General features: G+C 50.3%; 1 protein-coding gene across 4 annotated transcripts in view; it reads left to right on the top strand.

Annotated features, from left to right (window-relative positions):
* The first annotated feature begins 710 nt into the window (after positions 1–710).
* LOC116952233 (inositol hexakisphosphate kinase 1-like) overlaps positions 711–18,604 on the top strand; it is a 52,905-nt gene continuing 35,011 nt past the window's right edge. For 3 of the 4 annotated variants that reach the window (XM_032971404.2, XM_032971407.2, XM_032971403.2), the window contains exon 1: positions 711–804. The gene's annotated coding sequence lies outside the window, so the exon portion shown is untranslated. The remainder of the gene's footprint in view (positions 805–18,604) is intronic. The other variant, XM_032971406.2, reaches the window with a different exon arrangement.

Raw genomic sequence — 18,604 nt, 5'->3', positions numbered from 1 at the left:
CTCCTGAAGCGCTATCGTAGTGGCGAGCAGGCAGAGCTTCGACATGAGCAACTTTGTTGCTGTAACAGCTCTCTCGCTGGCTCAGCAGCTCTACTGCTGGATTATAATTTTTCGAAAGCTTCAAATCAAGAATTAAGCAACTAGCTCCTGAAGAACACGCACTGCGCGCTGCCTCTGGTGCGCCAGAATAGAATTAACAAAATAAAGAGCTTCATAGCTCTATTTTGACTTAAAACTTTCGTGACTGCTGGAATTAATATTCTTGGTTCTTTCGGTAAAGTCACGTAGATAGAAAATAAAATAATAAATAGAAAATATATTTTTTTGCTTTTATTATTTTCAATGTATACATTTTAACGTTATTATTTCTTCTTTTCTATCTACGTGGCTTTACCGAAATAACCAAAAATATAAGCTTCAGAGGCTCATCGGATTTCTCCCGTTTCAAGATTCTCATTCCGAACGAGCGTGGGGAAATGTTGGGCAGATGGGCGTGGTCTCGTCAACGTGGGCGTGGTCTAGTGAGCGGGCCGGAAGCGTGAGAGGGCGTTACTTCATAGCAATGAACATGGCCGAGTGAGCGGCCCAGAAACTGGGGGCGTGGTTTCGCCTCAGGTCTAGCGAACCAAACGAAAAACTGGGGGCGTTGCTTCGCGACAATGGGCGTGGCTAGTCACCAAGGTGGGGTGTGGTCTCGTCACGGCGGGGGGGAGGGGGCGTGGCCTCGAGCCCAGTAAACAAACCGATCGGAGCTGTGCATTGTGGGGGGTTGTTTACACGACGCCGCCGCCCCTGGGAGTCAAGGTAACGCGCACTTCACGCGCCGCTGTTTGTTGTTGTTGTCGTCGTCGTTCGTGACTTGTTACGGTTACGTTCGTAAAAGAACCGCGGGTCACGCCGTTACTGCACTGCCCCCGCCTTTTGTCAAATCAACCCACCACGACCCCCATCTCGTGGGAGTTATTTAACCATACTTCACCTCAGTTTTATGGATTATACTTCACCTCGCAGGTCAAGGCGGCGGGGATGAGGAGTGGGGGGGCGGCTACATAATCACTAATCACTGCACCACCCGCTCCGAATGGAGACCGTGCGAGCAGTCCCACACGTCTCTCTCCTCTGGTACAAACATGCCCTGTTGCGCACTCGCGGGAATACGTCCAGTGAGATTCTATGGCCTTGTCCAGGAGGACATCTGTACAGGACATCTGTGAAAGACTACTGGACATCTGTGAACAAGAGCTTGATAGTTCATCGGGTTCCTCCAGTGTGAATACATACTCTGATTCTGATATTCTGTTCTACTGGAGATTAAAAAAAACGACTGTCACTCGCAGATGGCAGTGTGGTGGTGGTGGCGGTTGCTGAGCTGTTTTCATCATTAAAAAATATCTTTGGTCAAATCACGCCATCTCTGCTCTACTTTAATGTACGAAAGTTAAGTACATAAACATCTTTGTTGACTGCTAAGTAAAGTGTGCGGGTTTTGGCCGAAGGAATAATGGTCAGTGGTCAAGTCTAATCATGGAGTGGCAACCAACAGTTTCAGTTTCATTTATTTGGTATAGCCCTGTGAGCCATTCGGCTCTTGACTCGGGTGCAACCGCAACAAACAAAAACATGAACAAGAAAACATCTTAAAGTGACTATGTGTGACTGTGCAGACAGAAAATCCAGGCAAAAACATAAAAATATTTCAGAAAAAGCACCGTACACCAACACTGTGTGCAAACATCCCAGTGGGATGCAAGTCAAACAACAACAACCACAAGACAACTTAGATTAAGACCGTCAGTCTAACTCCGTACTATAACAAACAAACATGGCCAAACCAAAAAAACCGTTTTCGAAATCGCCAAAATAAAGCCATAAAAACAATGTAACAGTGATCATAGGGACTGTGACCGAATTTTCACAATAAATGACATAACATGTACCACCAAACCCTGCAGCCATAAGCTAGCTGCATGAGTCACTCTACAACAACAGGAGCATCAGTCGGAGTATCAAAACAGAGGGAAGACACCGTCCATGCCAGTGTTCTTCACTCATTTTCAGGGGGGGGGGGGGGCACTTTCACCGATAAGACATCAGTTAGAGGGCCATCACACATTTTAATCCATTGGGGTTTGACAGCACGATGGGGTGTTGTCACATTTGTGTTGTCACATTTGTGTGTGTGACAACATACTCACATGGCCACCAGGGGCCCCTAGGAGCCCACAGGCCTTGCAATGAAGAACGAGACTGCCCATCGTGGAGGTGGAGGGATTAAATATATTTGTGTGCGGGAGCTCAATGGATTGTTGCATCCGTCGCAAGACTGAAGGATGGCGATGGCTTGGGAAGTCCTCCCTCCAGGAGTGGATAGACAATGGCTGATGATGATAATAATTAACCATAGTGACATGCCTGCTATAAAACAATAATCTTTTAACGCAGTTCTTAGAGAGTAGTTCTGTTCCGTAATATAGCAATAAAATCCACCAATTGATGAAGGCCCTTACACGCCATGCCTATTTGAGGGATAGTGTTTGTTTTTTTAAACCATACTTCACCACAACGGTCAATGCCTGGTTGGTGAGGAGGGCTTCAATCTCTCACTCGATCATTTCCGCCGCGACCAGGCCAGCTTGTCACAGGGATTATTGGCGTAAGGCACTGCCACTGAGAGCCCAAAGTACGCCTATCCATACTAATCCTGTCGTGAACAGGTGTTTTGTTTATAAATAAAAAAAGACAAATATAAGGCGAGGAGATGGATGTGTCGTGCCAAAACAATTTCCCGGAACAGCGTGCCGGGAACGTTAATCGGCTGCAGTGACCGGCAATGGAAGAGTGCAGCGCGCTAACCACTGCGCCTATCCCCACCACTTGAGTTGTTGTTTTGCGATCGCTTCTCATTCCGCGTTTGTTGTTGTTGTTTTGTTACGCGTGCCGAGAGAGGACATCGTGGCGCGCGTAACACGAGCCCACGCGGTGTGGCGGGGTGGGGGGGAGGTCGATCTCTCGGCCAGGATAAACAATCGTTTGTTCGAGAAAAGGTTTTCACATTTTTTTTTGGCAACAAAGCTGGTGGTAAGATGTTTAAACACCAAACTGAAACCTTTTTACACGGAATCATGTCTGCATTAACCACAATACTTGTGGTCAGAATGTAAACAAAAAACATACTCCGATAATATATGCATATATACAAAAACGTACTCTGAAAATGTATGCATATATATGCATATATTATTATCAGAGTATGTTTTTTTTTCATTCTGACCACAAGTATTGTGGTTAATGTGAACATGATTCCTTGTAAAAGGTTTAACCCTTGCCCACCCGATATAGTGTGAGTGCCTCCCCCATCGATCCACACGTAGCGCTATGCGTGGGTTGTTGTAGTTGTTGTTTGACCGTCCGTACTTCACGCGGGTTTGTGAAAACAGAGGGCGTAGAAGTACGGAACAACGAAGGATCATTTGCTGTATTGCCTGCGACATCGATCCTCGCAGCCTTTGACAACCGTTGTGATTGGTGGCCGCCCGTTCAATCGCTAGCCAGGCACAAACTCGATTAGCTGCAGAGATCTGACGAGGTCTGACGAGATTGATCTGGCGACATTCCTTGGGGCTTTGGTTAGGACACTTGGCTATTGTACCTGATTGACCTGGGTTCGATTCCCGCGTTTAGTCAACATCAGTGGCGAATATGTCAACCGGACCTGGGCCTCTCCCCCAGCCTTATATGAGAACTTTGTACGGTGTGGAAACATCAGCACTGGGGAGACAAAGGCGGCTGGGCGTGAGGGCTTCATAGCTGATTGCTTGCGGCACTTGCCCCTACTGCCTCTATAGGCTATTTGGGGGATCTTCGCCTTCGTATGTGTTTATATACATATGTATGTGTTTATATATGTATGTGTTTATATGTGTATGTGTTTATATCTCTATGTGTTTATATATGTATGTGTTTACACATGTATGTGTAAACACATACATGTGTAAACACATACAGATCCACTGACTCGCCTTGCAATTGGACGCTGATGTTGCTGTAAGCATGGCCCGAGGTGGAGTATAGAGTTCTAGACTTCTTGTTTCTAATTCTCAGGGCGTACTTTGTAAGGTTACCGTGTCTTAAATTCTGTACGTACGCACGTTGAACTTCTTTCGCACCGTACGTAGCCAACGGCGCTAATCGGAGGTGCGGGGGAAGAGCAGCAAACGGAACACAACAAGCAGTTCTAAAGAATACAATTTTCAATGTAGACAACTTAAAAGTGCATAGCTCCAGTAGCTCCTATAATATCGGCAAGGAAGAGCATTCCAGACGGCCGCAGAAGCGCACCTGAAAGCGCGCGATGGGGTGACCGTCTTAAGTGGGGGGGGGGGTCACTAAAATAACTCTTGTCATTATTTTCACTCTTCAACGTCGGCGCACACATGGGCGTGGGGCGGCCGTGCGGGGGCAGCGGGGAACGTCGAGCGACAGGAGCATAGAAAAAAAGTCTGGAAATCCGCGACGGTCGCGAGGGCACCTGCCAAAGAAGGCACCAGCGCACGCCGGACTTAGCCGGGGGGGGGGGCGGGTAGGCGGCTGCTGCATGGATTGGGGGCAGTGTTGGGGGGGGCTTTGTGGCGGTCAGCAGTTCAATCCGCTGGACGGGAGCCGTGGTGCTGAGCCAGTCGGTGTTGATTAAAATAGCGGCTTCGTCTTCGTCATCGTCGACAGCCGACCCCCAGCCCCTTGTCATTGGCTGTCCATCTTCATTACCGTTTTGCGCCACCACCACCGCCACCACCGCCGCCGCCGTCGTCGTCGTCGTGATCGTCGTTGTTGTTGCCGCCGTTGGAGTGGTTGTCGTTTGAGAATAGGGATTACGGATCGTGAATTTGTAGCGTGCCTGATTTGGACGAATCCCCCAGCATCATCAGAGCGCCTCGCATCGCATCTCCACCTCAATTATTCCGGTGCCCACAGCTGTGGGTTCTATTCGTTGTTTTAGTCGAGGGCAGGGGTCGGCGACCTGCGGCTCCGGAGCTGAGTTGCGGCTCTTTTAAGGACCGCTTCGCGACGATATTTTATCCAGGACCGCCGTCTCGTGTGTTTCACGTTGCATTGCGGCTTTGGAAATGTTGAGGAGTTTTTGTTATTTTGGTTGCCGACCCCTGGTCTGGGGGGACCCCCTGATGGCAGCTGCCCCTGTGTGGCACAAAGTGACGCAGCACCGGCCTGCCGTTGTGGCACGACGTTACGAGTGGTTATTTCGATGCGGGCATTGTTTTGTTTTTGTTTCAGCAGAAGTTTTCGCGACCAATGTTATTCATAATAAAGGCTTTTGGGTTAGATCGCGTTAGTATAAATGCGTCGTAATCCTCCACCACCCGGCAGCCGGTGAGGTTTATCATGTAAACAACGCGCCAATTAGTTACAACTTCACCCCACCGGTGTTGTAGCAGATGTTGACCGTGACCTACTCTGTTATCAAATAACGCTGCGGTAACTTGCACGAGGTACTTCCTGTGCACTCACAGGCTTAACCAGGGCGGCCTGACCTTTGCCAGTGTCTGTCTCTGGGTCTCCTTTAAGAGGTGAGAGGGGTATTTCAGCTGATCAGAATCGACATCGGCGGTTGTATTTTTTTTTATTCATGAAATGTTGCGTAACTCAGTGTGATAATGTTAAGAGGGATGGCGACAAGATCTTGTGGAAGGAAGGAACCAAGGGGCAGACGTGGTGGCCTCGGAAGCGTTGGCCATTATGACCTCTTGACCTTGATTGGAACAAAAACGTGAATTCTAATCCTGTATGCGAGGGTCATGAATCGGGGTGATGCATGCTAATGCCCCTATCATCACCATCAGCAGCGGTAACCGTGATCTATCCACAACTGGATGAAGGTCTTTGACAACCACCGCCATCTCTCCCAGTCTCGTAATCCAACAATCCGTCCGGCTCTTCCACACGTGAGCGGAATTTCATTTGCTCCTTCTCCGCGGCGGGAGTAGGCACCGGCGTTTAAAAAAACTTTTCAGTTATACTTTTACGTCCCCCCCGGATGATTTTTTGACGCTTCCGCCAAAAAGTTGGCACCGGATTGCGCGCCACCGGACCGGGAACTGGCTCGAGTGTGCTCGGACCGCTCCTCAAATGCCAAACTGGCAGAGGCCTCGCCTGGCACTGGACCATTTTTTTCTTTTTAGCAATCGGAGCCGGGAGGTGAGTGCCCACCCTCTGTGTCCGCCGCTGTGTGTCAGCGGAATTTTCCATTCTTATTCTTCTTGTTTTTACCTCCTCCTCCTCCTCCCCCCCTCCTCCTCTTTCTCCATCCAGAGTCCGGACACGCAGTGATCTTCCGTCGTCCCGCGTTCCGTTGGAAAGTTTTGCACATTTCTTGCATGATTTTTTCCGAACTTGTTTCGTAGTTGTCTGAACAGTAGGCTGTGATATTCGCTGCTTAATACGTCCGTCCTTATGGTTTTCCTCGTCCCTACCTTGAGCCAAACTTTGCAGCCTTCTCCGTTCAGTTGCTTAATCGGTGTGGTTCATGTCCATTGGGCGTAGGAAATAACGTCGCGGGTTTGGCTAATCACTTCTTGAAGAAGTTGTCAGCACGGCGAGCGAAACGTCGGGCGTCGGTGCCGAACGCCACACGAGGTACGGCCCGCAAACCTGGTTCTGAAAAGTGCGCAAAGAAACGTGTTTGTGTGTGTTGAACTCCTTTCGGACCGTACGTAGCCAACCGCGCTAAACGGAGGTGCGGGGGGGGGCAGGACAACAAGCTGTACACAAAAAGCGGTTCTCAAGAAATTAGTTTTCAGTCTAGATCTAAAAGTGCCGTAGCGGTAGCAGCTTCACACGTAGGTTCCGCGGCCAATATTCATGATAAATATATATTTTTGGGGTTGTATCGCGTAAATATGAATGTGTTGTTAAACCCGCCACCGCCCGACACAGCCAATCAGTAAGAGTTTGTGAAGTAAACAAAACGCGCCAATTAGTTACTAGTTCAGCACACCGGTGGTGTGTTGGAGAGTGGAGCCACGACATTTACGATTCGAGCACGACGTGGCGTTGTTGTGCCCCCCCCCCCCCCGTTGAGCGTAGCATGACCTTGGCAGATACTGGGGGGGCAGTGCCGACACAGAGAGGCTCAGACAGAGAGGCTCAGACTCTCTGTCTGAGTTCGATTCACGTCCACGGCTAACATCAATCATCTCCGTCATCACGATCCGTGGGCAGATAGCCCGTTGGAGTCCAGTGCACATTTCGTAATTTCTTTCCACGTTCCTCTCTGTGTCTTGTGCCAATATGCTTAAGCGGTGCCACATCTTTTTGGCACCGATCTGTTATGTTGTCTTAATACTTTTCACACGACGGTCAATGGTATGGTTTATAGCATGTTGTATAATAATAAATAGTATAACATTGTAACGTTTAACATAATTCACAAGGCAATATATAGTATCGTAATTGTATAGTGAATATACAGCAGTGTGGTATACAGTAGGGTTGATAGAATAAGACATAGTGTAATATTACAAGTCTAATATTTTATAGTCTAAAGTATAGGGTAGTGTATAGTAACGCATTGCATAATTGAAAGGTGGAATTTGTCTATGGATATGATATTATACCATGTAGTTTAGATTGGAAGGTATAATATTGTATTGTATAGTGGTCCAGTTTATAGCATAGTTATAACGCAACACAGGACAGAGCAGCTCACCGTGGCTGTTTTCTTCTTTTTTACTCAGCCCCCCTACTCCGTTCCATAGCTTGTCCCTCATATTAACACGCTAATTCATATGTTAATTCCTCCCACACAGCTTAAAAGACGCTGCCCATGCTTGGCAGTGTTCACTCAAGCGCTGTCTTCTGGACAGTCCTGTTTCTTCACCTGAAGAAGGCTACTTGTGTTGTGGCCGAAACGTTCGTGATAATTTTATTTTATTATGTTTTATTTTTTATTATTTTGTTTCCATTCTACGTGACTTCACCGAAAGAACCAAGATGATGTTATGTTGTCGTCAAGCCATTCTCTGTTAGGTACCCCCCCCCCCCCACCTATTTTCTGGTTCCTTCCATTTCTCTGAACAACACAATTTTAATTTTCCTGTGTGGCCAGCTAACATCAGTGGGGAGCGATATATCTCAACCTTGCCTGCCCTCCCCCTCCTGCACCAGTTGCCACTGACCGGCGTGGTGCAGTGTGCTTGTACAATGTTTTGACTTTCAAAGCGTGGGTAGGAGGAGGCCTTTGTCCAGCAGTCGATTGATAAAGGGCTGAAAGTTATTCTAACTTTGATCTACTTTCATCATCAGCATTGAAATTCAGGTGTTTTTTTTTTGATGAAGCGAAGGTGATCAGTGCAGTACAACATGGACGAAAATATGACGAATGGATCACTCGCTACATGCCGTGAGTACCTATTATGTAAGCATTTACAGCCCTTGGGCAATCAACTGCGAAATGAAGGCCTCCTTGCGCTGCGTTGCTCATTGCGGGTTGTTTGACCATACTTCACCACGCTGGTCAATCCGGGTTTGCGGTGAAGGTGGTTACCCCCGATGCCAATACAGAAATCACTCGCCACCGATGTTTGTCGTAGCTGGCAAGCAAACTCAGGCCGCCGGGTTCATGGCGCTGTGCCGCCGCTCTCCCTCGCCCACGTATCACGTAGGACCCCTGATGAAAGTCTTAACGTACGGCTGAGGCTTCCCTGAGTAAATAAAAATAAATAACTTTAGATAATTGTGCAAAAAACAAAATTACAATTTCAGCCGTCACTCAAGTGGTGGCATTGTTTATTTCAGGGCTGGCATGCCCAGAACTTTATGTAACATCGCAGCATTTCACAGCAACGCATTCATTTCCGTACCTCCGGGGCTCGTGTTGCCGCGTGATTTTGCCGCGGTTGCGCTGCCGTGCGGCGCTGCGAGTCTTTAAACCATCTCGATTGAAAACTAATTTCTTGAGAACCGCTTTTTGTGTTTCGTTTGTTGCCCTTCCGCCCGCACCCCCCCCCCCCCCCCCCGATTAGCGGTTGGCTACGTACGGCGCGAAGTTCGACGTTTCGCTCCACGCGCCACCGCTAGCTTCTTCGGGAACTAGAGGAACTCACACGGACGGGGTGGGGGGGGGGGTTGGTGGGCTACTTCCACCAATACGTTTGAGATGCCTGTAAAGCCCAAACCATAAAACGCGTCACCGACAAGTGGGCCATCCACCCCGGCGATATCGCTGCAATCCGCACTGCGTCTACCACCGCCTTGGATTGGTTGAAGGGCCTTAACATCCAACTGTGGCATCATCGACACAGACTGTTGCTCACATGCCATACGAAGGAAGAATTTTAGGTTCCGCAGCCCGAGCGAGGGTCAGCCATCATGTCGCCCCGCGATGTTCTTCTTCAGCAACGTGACGGGCATTGAACCGAAGAAGCTGCTGTGCATTTCCACGTGATGACGATGATGATGACGACGATGATGATGATGAGCCACTTTGTTGAACTATCATTTGTGGCCAGGACGCTTCTGAAAAAGAAGCTAATAGCTCAATGGGCTTTACCTGTTAAGATAAAACAGTTGTATTTGTATATATTTCTAAGTGATTTGTTTAATCTGTCCTATAATTTGCACCCCTATCGTGTTTTGTGTATTGTTTGTTGTTGTAACCGTTCTGATCCCGTGCCCCTACTGGACATCTGTCAAAAAGAGCTTCATAGCTCATCGGATTCCTCCTCCTGCGGTATAAATAAATATTCTGATTCTGGAAGCGAAACGTCGAGCGATCGGCACAAGCGAGCCGGAGAGAGGCTCACTTTATGTAGGCTCTTACCAGCTTGTATTTTTTTTGTTATTGTCGCTGGCCCAGGGCCCGCGTGAATTTATGCAGAGTTTGTTTGGCAGAAGGCGTAGGCATTACTTTATCTCCGCCTGTGGTAACATGTAACCTGCTTGGTAAACTGGAATGCATCGTCCTTTGAAGTATTTTCGATTACAGAGCCTCAACCGGGGGGGGGGGGGGGGGGTGGGGGGGGGGTGTTGTTGCCGTCGCCGTCACCGCCGCCTCTGCCGTTGAATAATTTTTCGAACCAAAACGGATCGTGAAACGGCGTCACGGTGTGCCACGAGCCCGACGACCCGAGTTCTACTCCCGGTCAAGGGCCAACGACGGCGCCGAGCGGTGAACCGGTCCGAGGCAGTCTCGCCCGCTTCACTAATAATCCGCGCCGGCCGATGTGGTGAAGTATGGTCAAAACGACCCCCACGATTTCCCCCGTCGCGGCTAACATCGACAGAGAGTGAACTGGTCGTGGGTTCCCCATCACTAGGCCTCGGCAAGGTAATTTACCCTTTTTTACCGGGTAAAAGGGTAAAGGTGTCGACACGCCAAGGGGTAAGGTGAAGGGTTAAGGTAGCTCGGAAGAATTACCCAGTAGGGTAAAGGTAGCGCGAAGTATTACCCGGTAAATACGGTGCCTTGTTTACCGCTAAAAGCTCCGTGGCGCAGTCCGTGGCTTCCATTTAATAAGTAATAATTTTTTAAAACTTTTTTTAAAAACACGCTTTTATGAAATGTACTAGTAATGGCAGAACTCCACGACTCCAGGAAGTGGCCCCGAAGCTTGCCACAATGTAAGGGGGCCGTGGCCAATCACAGCCAACGTCAGCTTACCGTGGACAATTAGACCCAAGCCGAAACATAACATGTAACAAATAATGTTTAAAATATTTATTTTTAATGATAGAATATAGTATTGTCATCAGTATGACATAAGTATACCAAGTTTGCAGTCGATACCACATTTGGAAGTGGGTAAAAATTGAGTTACAAGATTTGAGGATACAACGACAACAACAGTGAGTTTAAAGAAAGCGTGTAAAATTGGAATGATCGAGAGTATTCTATATGAATAAAGCGCTCTACCTAGCATTTACCTGTTATAAACCTTTTTCATGTGTAGTACCCCAGTAATTACCCTGTAATCGGGTAATTTGTATGGGGTAAGGGTAAAAGGTAGGGTAAAGGTAGGCTCGTTGCTTTTTACCTTACCTGCTAAAGGGTAAAAGGTAGGATAGAGTGATTGTATCGTGGTAAGGTGAAAGGTAGGGTAAAGGTAGGCTCGTTGTTTTTACCTTTTACCTTACCTTGTCGAGGCCTAATCCACACTGACCGGCACGGTGAAGGTATGGTCAACCAAGCCCCTATGGCGTATACAGCATGGAAATGCCATCGTGCAGCAGTGGATTGATAAGGGCCTGTGCATTATGTGAACCTCTCCGCTCTGGTACCACTCTACTCTTCTCCACGCACTCTCTGCTCGAGCAACCTTGGCTCTTCTGTCAGAGCCCGCGGTCAGCCTGCGCTCAGTGGAAGGTCGCTCATTCTCCTCTGCTTCCCCCCTTCTTCCCCACTCCCCCCCGTGTCTAGAACTCCACTCCCCTAGCCGCCCGTGCTGTCGACTCCCTGTCTTCTGGCTCAAGTGCAGGCTCGAGACCTTCCCGTTAGCCTCACCCAGGGGTTGGCAACCAAAATAAGAAGGGCCATTTTCTTTTTCTTATTCGGTAAAGAACTCAATATTTAAAGAGCCGCAATCCATGTGAATACGAGACAGTGGGTCCTTAATAAATAACTTCACGAAACAGTCCTCAATGAGCCGCGTACGGCTGCAGAGCCCCAGGTTGCCGACCCCTGCCCATTGTAAACTGGACTTCCACGGTCAGGGGGTCGGCAGTCAACATAAAAAGAAGAGACATTTTTTTTCGAATTTCAAAAGCCGCGCTGCAGTCCTTAAAGTGCCAGCATGTCTCTCCGGAGCCGCAGGTTGCTGACCCTTCGCCTAACCCAGCAGACCCACCTCTCTCTCTGCCCACCCCCCCTCTCTCTCTATTTAAGGCCTCGACACAGATGCATTGGGTCTCTGTGTGTCTCTCTCTCTGCTTGTGTGTCTGTCTGTGTGTCTCCGTGTCTGTGTTTTGTCTCTCTCTCAAATTTAGTTCTACCTGATGACGGTTGCTTGCGCTGCAATCGAAACGTCGTGTTCTAGTTAATGTATTTTCTTTCTACGTGACTTTACTGAAAGAATCGAAGGGTTCTTAACCTTTAACCGCAGCCTTGCAACCCCTTTGGTTCTCAAAAGGCGACCCGCTCCCCCAGAGGAGTGCGGGCATCCCGAGTCAAGCACCACTGGCCTAACCGATCGCCTCTTCCTCTCTCTCGAAATAGACGGGCGCACCGTGCCTACGGTTCGTCATCGCGTCTTGGATTCCGCAACGTGTTGTTTTGGCCGTGCCGTAGTTCCCGGCTCGGGTCTTGAGCAACGGACGTGGTCGTTCTGCCAGGCGGCGTCGCCGCGAGCGCGGAATGCGCGCGAATTTAAAGGCTTAGCGAGCGGCAGCGGCAACGCAAACTCTGCCGGCTTGTTACCCGGCAGCGACCAGGTCGTAGGAGAAGGTGTCGATGGGCTGTTTTCTTCGGCTCGAATCTCGGGGCAACAGATATGCGCAGTTATGTTTGGCCATCTCACCACAGCGGTGGGAGTGTGAGGATGATAATATGAATGGTGAGGTTTTTTTTTATAGATGCAGCGGAATTTATGCTGCATCACGCAACGCTTGCGCGGTCCGCAAAACGTGGGGCCGCGGACGATCAAGATTGGGCTCTTTGTTTTGGTGCCATTTCTTGATTTGTTTATGAATTTTTGATTTTTCTTGCTAGTAGGGTTTTTATTTATATTGTCTTGGTAGTGGCTGTACGTGAGCTGCTTTTTTGAGCTATCATTTGTGGCCAGGTCGCTTCTGGTTAAAAAAAAAGGGATTTGGTATTTTATTTCATTAATGTGCAGCGTTATGGGATGTCATTAATATGAACGATGCTATTTTGAAATGAAAGTATTATTTTTTATTACGATGTTTTCAGCGTGCGTGCGTACCGTTGCGGGAGGAAACCGGAGCACCTGGGAAAAAAACCCCACGCGTGTGGGGGGGGAGGGGGGGTCGACGTTCAAGCGGATGAAGATTAGTCCGCGCTCTGCTACACCGCCTTCACCCGGCGAGCCAGGGCAGTACGGCACCTCATCGTTGACCACCCACGGGTAGAAGGGAGAGAGTTTAGCGGCGTTCGTGCGCGGCGATCCACCAATCCTCGCTGCTGGTTCGACAACGCTGGGTCACAGTCAGCCGCGTGCAGCAGCAGCAGCGTAGCCGCCACCACCACCGCCGTTCACCATCAAAGTTCAAAGGCAACGATCCCCCGTGTAGCCTTTAACAGACGGGGCAAGTGCTGTTAGCGAGCACCTACGAAGGGGGACGGTGGACAGCACCACGCCCGGCCACCTTTGTCTCTTGAGCGGCAATGTTTACTACACACTGCACCAGGTACTCATTTGAGGCCGAGGCGATCTAGGGAAGGCCCAGGACCGGTTCATATAAATGTCATTGGTGTTGCCCATGAGCGGGAATTGAACTCGGCTCGCCAGGTTCGTAGCGTGGTGCGCTAACCACTGCACGACCGCCACCGCCGCCGCCACCACCGCCGCCAAAGTCGCCGTGCATTGCGAGTGCAGGGGGATCTCTCTTCCTCGTTGAACTCTTGGTGGTCGAGTTAAAAGCGGAGATGAAGGACAAACTTCAAACGGCGCACGCAGATGAAACAAGGCAAATGCCGATACGTCGATGGTGTCACGATGGAAGCGACGATTGAAGCGGCGACATTTGATTGCTTCGGTGCAATTACGGTGGGAGGGCGACAATCGTGAAACAGACGTTTCAGTCGACGATTAGTAGCGCCGCTGGTGGTACGTTGATGATGAAATCACGCGGGTTCGAATACTGTGCATCAGGCCTTCATAGGTGCTCGCTAACAGCACTTGCCCCAAAAAGTCTGTTAAGGTCTATACGGATGATCTTTGTGTGTATGCGTATGCGTGTTTGTGCACGAGACTGTGCGGCTTTATTGGCACTGGGCACAAAGTTTGGGGTTGCGTCTTACACTCCGGAGAACACTTTGGTGAGATCATAAAAAAAAACGAACATCGCTTGCGATGCATCGGTCATGCGAGCTTCTTCGCACGGCCGATGTTGATGCAGATTATCACGTCGGGAGTAGCGGAGTGCGTCACAGCCGTGACGAAGCCTCCCCCTTCGTGTTTGTGACTCGGGCATTGATGCTCACCTTTCCTATACGTTGCACTTTGCTCATGATGATGATCCATGATAGAGGTTTTTTTTTTTGGGTTAGATCGTGTAAATATAAATATGTCGTTAAACTGACCACCACCCGACACAGCCAATTAACAAGGTTTGTCACGTAAACAGAACATGCCAATTCGTTACTTGTACAGCACACCGGTGTGTTGGAGAGCAAATCCACAACATTTACAATCTTGAGTACGACGTTTCGCCAGTAATTACAACTAGCATCATCAGGCGACAGCCAGGTTTGTGGAGAAATCCTCCTGTTTCGTTCTTAAATTAGGGGATGAATGTGACGTCGTTCCTCCTGAGCCAATCAGGTGCGAAGGCCAGTTCCGCTTTGGGTTATTCATATGGTAATCAACATACATTATGCACGCACATTGTGCTTGTACATCTGATGATGATGATTTAAAGCTTTCGTGACTGCAGTAATTCATATTCTTAGTTCTTTCGGTAAAGTCACGTTGAAGGGAAACAACAAAATAATAAAATATATATAAAACAATAAAAATTCTCACGACGTTTCGACCATAACACAAACGGTCGTCTTCACAGAACTAAGAATATGAAAAGAAGAATATGAAGAAGAATATGAATAAAGAATATGAATAAGAATAAAGAATATGAATAAAGATGATGATGATGTTGACGTCCGTCAACAGGTGTCTCTCGCGAGCAATCACAGCCGATCGGTCACTCCGTTCGACATTGAGTTTGCCCCACTGTCCAGCTCAGGTGGGGGTGGGGGGGGGCGCGGCGCGGCTGGACCTCAAAACTATCCGGTCCTCGTGCAGAACTCCGTCCCGTCTTTCCGCTCGTGCCGCCCGCCGAGCAGGCGTCCCGCGTGTGAGTTTATATAACTCGGAGTTGACTCGCGCGCGCATTGCGCTTGGCAGCGCGCGCTGCCCGCGCCCGCCCGCCCGCCCAGACGAGGGGGGAACGGAGCGTTTCATTCCGGGGGAGGACTCCGAGGGACCCGAGGAAGCAGTGAGGGTACACGGCCAGCAGCTGAGAGGTTGTTATGATTCACGTCGGCGCTAATGAGCAAATCAAAATCCCTGCTTAGCTTTAGATCTCCGAAACTAAAGCGGGCTCGAGGCTGGACCAGCGAGCGCTTGGACGGACGATCTCCAACGCAGAGAGCATCGAGAGACGGGTCGGAGGGACGCGTCGTGTGGAGGAGATACGCACGTTAAGACGTAGCCGTGATATTGTAAATGCTGTGCGTTTATTCCCCGCGCTACCGGTGTTCGATTCACGCTCACGGCCAACTCCCAGTGACGATTATCTGAATAGGTCCCGTGCCTTCCCTAGGTCGACTCGGCCACAAATGAGTAGCTGGTGCGCTGTGTAAACATCGCCACTGGGGAGACAAAGGAGGTCGGGCGTGGTGTTGCCCACCCACCACCACGTGTGCCATCCCGGTCTTCATAGGTGTTCGCTAACAGCACTTGCCCCAACAGTCTGTTAAAGGCTACACGGGGGATCTTTGTGTGTGTGTGTGTGGACGTGTGCCCCGGTGTGGTGGGGCTGGCGCGGGGGGCTGGGTGGGGGCAGCCGGTGGCGGCTGGGCTGGGGTTGGTGGAGTGGGGGCGGGAATGCGATCGGTGTGCAGGGTCGTATAAGGAGTGGTGAATCAGCGAGGAGCCCTGCCTGTGAAGTCACAGCCGGTAATATTAGCCTCCCCCGACCGCGACGTGTCACGGCCACACCTCGGGCGGCCTTCCGCCGAACCTTCGTTCCGTTGACGTACGTGTACGTCATCTGCAATAAAATAAAAAAAAACTGTATTAGTACCGAAGATCCCACAAGGCCATGCGGGGAGGGCGCGTGGTCACAGTTTGGCCCCAGCTATCGTAGAGTGCGCTCGTGTCAGTGCAGTTCTCCGCAGCGACACGACTGCCACGCGAGCCGGGCTCGCTCCTGACCGACTGTGGCTAACACCAGCGGCGTCGTTGGGAATGCCCAAAAACTCAGGAACCTATCGGGAGAAAACCCGCGTTCAGCCAGCCTGCGTGGCCGCCTCGGTTCAACGTACGTGCCGATATCGTCGTGGAGCTGCCCCTGCGTCGACTTCAGAAGTAGCTCCGTGAAGGCATCTTCCCGGGGACCGTGCACCGGTGCGAGGGGCGCAACACCGCGCCCCACCACGCTCGCCGGCGCGACCTCCGTGGCGGAGTCGTCCGGCGTCTTCGCGCCACGACGCCGGTGGGGGGGGCGGGAGGGGGGAGAGAATCGCAAAAGCCGCGGCATATATACAATCTACAATCCCTTCGCGGGCGTTTTCTGATTTCTAGGTCACGCTCCATGCGCCCGGGGACAGCGGCGACAGTGGCCGCAGATAAATATACGCTGGTTTACGGCCAAGTGTCTCAATCTTTCCACTCACCTGACTTGAGCGCGTGGTTGCCGCTCGGCTCGGCCGCTGCCACCCCGCGGATCCTCAACGCCGCGTTGTTTGTGATGGCGACCTCGGTGGCTAGGAGATGTTAACTACCTCGCCTGGTATGCGGTAGTGCGTGGGTTCGATCCCCGATCCTGATACCTGCGGTATATTTGGAGTTTGCGTGTCTCGCTCCCCGTGAATCGCGTGGAAAAAAATGTTTTATGGGTCCTTCGATTTTTCCCTCCACATTTAGAATCAACATAACACGTTTCGGGTATACATCGATGATGGACTTTTCCACGTCGTTTACCTCCCTGGGTTTACTGGAGGTCGTGGGTTCGATCACGTCGTGCGTTTAGAGTATTCGGCTGCCATAAATGTCCACGTGATGAGCCACTTCGTTGAGCTATCCTTTGTGGTCAGTTCGCTTCTGGAAAAGAGCTGCGTAGCTCAGTGGGACCTTACGTGGTCAAATAAAAAAAAAGTTTGAAAGTTTTATAATGAACAAGGGCCCTTTCGCCGTTGCGATGGATGGCGCAATTGGCAAATCGCTATTATTCCGTGGCCGTATAGTTAGCGAGTGTGAACGCCGCTGTCGGTATCAAGTGAAGCGACCGACGCATTCTCTGAATCGCGACGCACCTTTTGTACCCCCCCCCCCCCCCCGTGTCGTTTTGGCTCCTCTTGGTGGTTGTGTTGGGAGCAGCCTTCACACACGGACAGACGGACGGATGAACGGACAGACAGAAGCGCTTAAAGGGCAACGAGGAGATGTTGTCACGAGGGGCGCGTTTATGAGCTTACACAAACACTGACACGTGTTAAATTGCTTACGTATAAAAACAATGACAAAGATCCCCCGTACAGCCTAAACAGACTGTTGGGGCAAGTGCTGTTAGCAAGTAGCACCTATGAAGGCCGGCAGAGGCACACGAGGTTGTTGCGAGTGGCCAAGACCACGCCCGGCTGTCTTTGTCTCCCCCGTGGCGATGTTTACACATCGTACCAGGTACTCATTTGAGGCTGAGTCGACCTAAGAGAGACCCAGGACCGGTTCAGATAATCGTCACCGGTATAGCCGTAAGCGGGAATCGAACCTGGGTCGCCGGGTTCGAAGCGCAGCGCGCTAACCGTTGCATCGCCGCTCCCCATACGCACACACGCACAGGTAAGCCTTGGTTTCACTTACCTGTAGGGTTGGTGCAGGGCACACACTGGTAAAGCATTGCTAGTGTTACTGTTACTGTCTTTGCCGGATTAGAAGATCGCACTTTTCACCCCTGTAATTAAAGAACGTTGGCCGTGTGTTGTATAATCCGCTGTGCTGCGCGTGCGTGCGTGCGAGTGTGTCTTTGTGTGTGTTAGAGTGTGTTTTAGTGAGTGCGTATTCGTGTTAGTGTGCGTTAGTGTGTGTGAGTGTACGTTAGTGTGTGTTCGTCTGTCGCCACAAACCCATTGACCCAAGTTCAATTCCCCGCTCACGGCCTACACCAGTGACGATTATCTAAACCGGTCCTGGGCCTCCTCTAGGTCGACTCAGCCTCAACATGACTACCTAGTGCGATGTGTAAACATTGCCACTGGGAAGACAAAGGCGACCGGGCGTGGTGCTGGCCCACCCACCCCTTCATGGTGCTCGTTAAGGCTATACTGGGGGGGGATCTTAGTCTTTTGCCGGTGTGTGTGACCAGATTTTCATAACTCTATTAACTCCGGGCACAAGTTTGGGTGGGGTGCGTCTTATTGCCTGGTGCGTCTCATAACGCCGAGACCACAGTAAGTCGTGCAGAATAGAAGAGAACGAACTCCGGTCAGCCTCGCAGCGGTGGCTTTTGGGCTAACCATCGAACAATGACGGTCACCGCACCGCCCCGGCGCTTTCAGACGCGCTTCTGCGGCCCTTCCGATATTAGGAAGCCACTGGAGCAATGCACTTTTAAATCATCTCGATTGAAAACTCATTTCATTATAATTGTTTAGTTTGTTGTATGTCCCCCGCACCTCCGATTGTAGCACAGTTGGCTA

The sequence above is a fragment of the Petromyzon marinus genome, chromosome 46, assembly GCF_048934315.1.
Source record: "Petromyzon marinus isolate PM22_M1 ecotype Great Lakes invasive population chromosome 46, UKy_Petmar_22M1.pri1.0, whole genome shotgun sequence".
Lineage (NCBI taxonomy): Eukaryota > Metazoa > Chordata > Hyperoartia > Petromyzontiformes > Petromyzontidae > Petromyzon > Petromyzon marinus.
The sequence above is the reverse complement of the archived record's forward strand: the minus strand, read 5'-3'. Positions and strand labels throughout refer to the sequence as shown.